General features: G+C 39.9%; 1 pseudogene; it reads right to left on the minus strand.

The window, feature by feature from the left end:
* Positions 1 to 5414: 5414 nt before the first annotated feature.
* Positions 5415 to 5563, minus strand: LOC138824514 (small ribosomal subunit protein eS27-like; annotated as a pseudogene).
* Between the last annotated feature and the right edge of the window lie 211 nt (positions 5564 to 5774).

Consider the following 5774-nt stretch of genomic DNA (forward strand, 5'->3'; position numbering starts at 1 on the left):
TGAAACTCTTCCTGGAGATTCCGATTGTAGACCTCCCAATTCTATATTCAAGTAAGCCAATTCTTTAAAATAAACCTATGTGTGTGTGTGTGTATGTGTGTGTGTGTGTGTGTGTGTGTATGTGTGTATGTCATGTTGATTTTGTTACTTTAGAGAACCCTGGTTAACATGGTTCTAGCCTATCAATAGAGAAAACAGTTAACAACATATGTATTTACCCTTCTTGGCCAGGAAACATGGTTGTATTAGATTGCAAAAATGAGCCCATCTTTCCACCTTTCTCTACTTCCAAGGTCTTTGCCACATTACAGTCCATCTACTCAACTCTGTGCATGCTATGTGACCAGCACTGTTATCCTTGACTTCAAATCATTTATACGCTAGCAAGAGATAATAAACAGTGACAAACCAGGGTAACCAAGCTTTCCCAACAGTCTTCCCAATGCATCAGAGAATGCAGGATGAAGGCAGGTCTCCTAGTGTGGAAAAAACACTTTCTGAAAGTTGAATAAACGTTCCCTTGCAGTTATCCATAAAAGAGCAGAATGTTAGGGTCACTGAGTACCCAATAAAGAGGCAGGCTAAGCATAGATACCAGGCATATCCCAGAAAAGCAGGGGAAAGGAGGGAAACGAACTTTTTTTAAATTTGATATTTCAAAAAATAAGCATTGAAGTAGTCATTGTAACTCTTTTAGAATTCCTTATGCTATTTTATGTCTCAGGCTGTTTAGAATGAGATTACATATTGGCAGGTGGGTGTGTCTCTGGAATGGGCTGTAGGTTTGAGGTCTCTAAAGGGCCAGTGGGCTGCCCACAGGGCTGTCTGGGGAGGCTGGGAATGATGCCTAGCCTATCACTATGGCAAGGAGTGTGGGAAATGGCAAGGAGGCATTTTGGGGGTGGAGGGGACACCCAAGGAAGAGGAGCTGGGCTTCTGCAATCTGTTTCTCTCTGCTTCTGCCTATGAATCATCTACATCCACACTCCCTCACAACCCGCTTATTACATAAATAATGTACAAAATGAGCAAAATCAAGCCGCCACCACCACAATGAGTTTGACCTTGAGTTATCACAGAAGAGTTAGGAGTTGAGGGCTGCTTTAAGGAGTCGTCAGATTTTCTCCAAAAGCAAGAGTTTTGCTTGGTTCTTTGCACCACTATTAGCTTTTAAAGTTAGTCACCTTCAAGAACTTAGAAAACTGTCTTCACAAGGTATAAACCTCAAAGAAGGGAAATAAAAGTAGGGTTGCATGCCAAGTAAACAAAGAAACACCAAGCAGTCTCAGAGAATGTAAAATGCTGGTGAAATCCAACTTTGGTTTGAGAGTGGGTGTAGGAAAGAGATGATCACTAATTAAATGAGCAAAAATTTAAGTACTAGCCTCCTGTGAAATCCAGGGATGAAAATTTTTGTCTTTCCTTTCTGAATTTTCAAGGGCTATGCAAAAGTGGTAGGTATAACTGAACAAGTGACCTACAGACTCTGACTCCTACAGACTAGCTAGGAATTGAGCAGAACTCACTGCTGCCCAGATTAGCAGGAAGCGCAGAGGAAGGCAAGAGAAGAAATTGTTACTGAGTACTTGTTGAATACTGTAGCATATCTCATTTAATCTTTCCAGTAACCCTAACAATGTTACTATTGTTATTCTCATCAGACAGAGGGAAATACAACTCAGAGTGCTAAGATCACTCCACCCAGCTGTTTTGACTTAAGTCCAGGGACCGTCATAAGCCTATCCTAATGTCTATCAGACAGCTTAGTAACCTTGATGCACATGTAAAGACAAAGTAAAGACATGGTTCTGCAAAGCACTTTGCTTTGTATCAATACAGGAAGTGATTTGTTCTCAAAGCCCAGCATTTATTTTTAGAATAAACTTTAGTTAACAACATCAAGTTTAGTCTGCCTTGAATGAACATCATATGAATCTCTTTCGGTAGAGAAGGCATCTTTCTTCATCCTGGAAATGATATTAACTTATATAATCCTTTTTTTAATCACCCATTCATTTATTTTTCATGAAATATTGAGTATCTACTAAGTGACAGGCACAATACTGACTTAAGGGGCTCCCAGTCTGTATATGGGAAGTTAAGGACAAATCATCCAAAAGTCACAATCTCTTAGTGAGCCTTAGCTGTCAAAAATAGATTCACGGCACAAGAAAAGAATCAGTACATTCTCTAGGTCTAAGAGCTTAATAACTGAATGTAACTGTCTCTAAATAATCACGCAATTTCAAAGTCCAAGTTGCCCATGTACAAAAAAAAAAGTAAAAAATACAGCACTGTACACACAATTCATTGCTTTCCCATTTGAGTCCACCAGTACAGCACACTCCTAAAATAAACAAAGAGTCACACATTTCAGCTTTCCAAATCTGGACCAAAGCCAGTACACTGGGCTTCTGCTGTAGAATAACTAAGACCCTTTTTGTAAGCCTATAAATAAACTTCAGCAGATGCTTAGACTCAAAGGGTTCAAGTGGAAAACCAGCCACTGGTCCTCAGAATTATATGTGTGGCCTCCTTCCCTGATGCCTCTCCAACTTTAGAAAGCTATGCTTTGGGAAGCTATTTGTGCAGAAATAGTCTTCTAAATGGTAGGTTAGCCCCAGAAAATGCTAGGAAAACAGGTAACCCCCAGAGCAGTGAGTGACCACTATATCCTATAACCACAAGGTCTCTTCTGCTCTAAGTCCTAAGGACTATAAGCAATGAGAGTCACTATATAGACCACTTTTCTCAATGCTTGTGCTGAGCTCCTTGCTGATCTTCTCTGTCTCTACCATTAACCTCTCAGAATGCCAAATTATAACCTACAAATACCACCTCTGGCCCCACTGCAGTGTTAGAATGTCACTAACATCTGCTCTGGTTTTGCATCGTGACTGCACCTACCACAGACCTAAACCTGGCATAAAGCTTTCAAAACAAAGAAACTGTATTCACTTACTTTAAAACTTTTCTAGAAGTAGTAGGAGCACAAAGAAAAAGTGGCCAAAAGCAATAATAATTAGAATAACAGGAATTTGTACCGCTTCTCTTTTTTTTTTTTTGAAGGGGGAAGAGAGCCATTCATGGGCCTTGAACTCAGGGCCTGGGCTCTGACCTGAGCCTCTCTAGGCTAGAGCTCTACCACTTGAGCCAAAGTGCTACTTCTGGCTTTTTCTGTGTATGGGGTACTGTGGAATTGAACCCAGGCCTTCATGCATGCTACACAAGCACTCTACCACTGAGCCACACTCCCAGCCTACAACACTTCTTAAGAGCAGGAGCTTTTTCATTTTATTCTATGCTAAAGCTGTATTGTCTAGGTTGGGGGCTTAATCTCATCATAAGATTAGGTGTGAATCTGTGGCCATCAAATTAATGAATATAAAGAGTGCTTAGCAGCCAGGTGCTGGTGGCTCACCCCTGTAACTCTAGCCCCTCAGGAGGCTGAGATCTGAGATAGTGGTTCAAAGCCAACCTAGGCAGAAAAGTCTATGAGACTCTTATTTCCAATTAACCACCAGAAAACTGGAAGTAGAGTTGTGGTAGAGTGCTAGCCTTGAGCAGAAAAAGCTTTGGGACAGTGCCCAGGCCCCAAGTTCAAGCCCCATGACTGAAAAAAGAAAAAGGAGTACTTAGAATGCTTTCTGAGCTAAACCTTATATCCTCATTATCTCATATAAACCTCTTGACCTTGTAACCGAGAACCTGTACAACCTCCATCTATTATGAAAAAAACAAGATTCAGAGTATGTACACTGCCTCCTCAGGTTCATGGGGCATAAAGAGCAAATTCAGGCCAAAAATTTATATGATTTGAATTTGTCTACCCTAGGGGGAAAATATAACACTACAATAAAACTTTAAGTGTTTAAGTGAATATTCATCTAGAAAGAGAAAAGAAACTGTAACAAGTTCAGAAAACAAGAGTGACTTTTATCACCTGCCTAAGATCTAACTTTTTCCTTACACTTTAATGATTTCACTTTTTTTCTATGAAGAGAACATAAAAAGTTTATTTCCTGTAACATGGTGATCAAAATTTGTTTTTATTATTTTGAGCATTATGACTTTAGGATAGTAAGTTCTTAGGGCTGCTACCAAATTTGGATAAAATTCTAACAAGTTTTGAGGGTAAATTGTTTGGGGGTTAATTTGGTGGTGCTAGCGTTTAAATTCAGGACCTTGAGCTCACTAGACATACACTATCACCTTAATATCTCAGTTATAAGATTTCAGGGCATTTCAAGATTTCCTATCCGTGATGTTAATCTTGAACCAACAATACCAAGTTGACAAGATCTACTAATCTCTTTGCTGTCAATAGACATCCTCATGATAGTGACATTAATTTTATGCCACCTTTATTTCTGCCAAATCAGTTAAAATTTTAAATCTTTCCCAATATGCTCCTCTTATTCACTCCTCTTTGTTTACTAGATTATCAATATCCTAAGCTTCTTTACTATTTCTAGTCAAAAATTCTTTCTTGCTATAAATAAATCAATAAAATTTCTTTCCAGTAGTTTAATAGGATCTGGATATTTTTGTTACCTTTTGAACTTTTCATTTTTTTCTTTTCAGTATCTACCATTTTTATTACTCATTTGTGTCATTTCGATTTCACATTTCTATCTTGATGTGAATTTTCTTTCAGTTATTTATTATTTAAGTATACTTAATCTGTTCTATACGATGACCACAAATTAATGAAACACTTACCTACCTCCAAATCAGGGACTATCATTTTTCACTTATTTCATTGACACATTCCCAAAGGGCTTCCTGAATTATAATTAAAATTACATATTCCCAATTCAGCTTCCCTTTAGACAGATTCCCAAAATCCCTCTTACCCCACACCCAGAGGAAGTCAAGAGCAGAAAGAGGCAGCATAGCTGGGCCTCTCTTTCAGAGCCTCCAAAGAAGCCTAGGAGGGGCAGGACCCTGAAATAGCAGCAGCAGCAGCAGCAGCTTCAAGGGAAGCTGGCCTCTGCAAAGCTAGTGTATGGAACAGCTCTTATCCAAAGTTGGTCTGTCTCTGGGACCTCAACACCTGCCTTCCTGGCTAAGAAATTGATAAAAGGTGCAACCCCAAGAAAATGAGTCCTCTCTCCTATAAAGTTCCTCCTCAAAATGCCAGAGATATCAGAGATTCATTCTGTAGAATGAAGTTTACAGAGAATCTGTGAGTTCTAAAGACTAAGCTAAACACCAACTGAAGTATCTAGAAAAATCCAGAATCAGCAGGGTGCTGGTGGCTCACACCTGTAACCCTAGCTACTCAGGAGGCTAAAATCTGAGGATCACTTTCAAAGCCATCCCAGGCAGGAAAGTCCCATAACTCTTTTTTTCTTAATCCAAAATGTGTTCATTGAGATGGCTTCCCACTCATCATGGTTCAGTGCTTGCTTTCAGTGCTGCTGCCTTCTAAAGGAACAGCCTTCTGTAAGCCTCATTTTTTCTCCTGTAGGACAATGGAGCAACCAACACACAGAACTACTGTTCGTGCATGGCTAAAGACAGTCATGATTTTATAGTATCCTGGGCATTTCACATCCATGAAGTAGAATTGGGGCTCTGCACCAAACACCAAACACCAAACACACATCTTGTGTTTTCTCTTCAGGACAGGGATGAAGGAGATCTTTTGTGAAAGGTATGGTCTCATCATGGCCAGAAAGGTGAGTTCAAGCCCCAGGGCAGAAAAAGAAGAAAGAGGAAGAGGAGGAGGAGGAGGAGAAGGAGGAGGAGGAGGAGGAGGAGGAGGAAGA

The sequence above is a fragment of the Dipodomys merriami genome, unplaced genomic scaffold (assembly GCF_024711535.1).
Source record: "Dipodomys merriami isolate MVZ:Mamm:240054 unplaced genomic scaffold, mDipMer1.0.p SCAF_13, whole genome shotgun sequence".
In the NCBI taxonomy this organism is placed as follows: Eukaryota; Metazoa; Chordata; class Mammalia; order Rodentia; family Heteromyidae; genus Dipodomys; species Dipodomys merriami.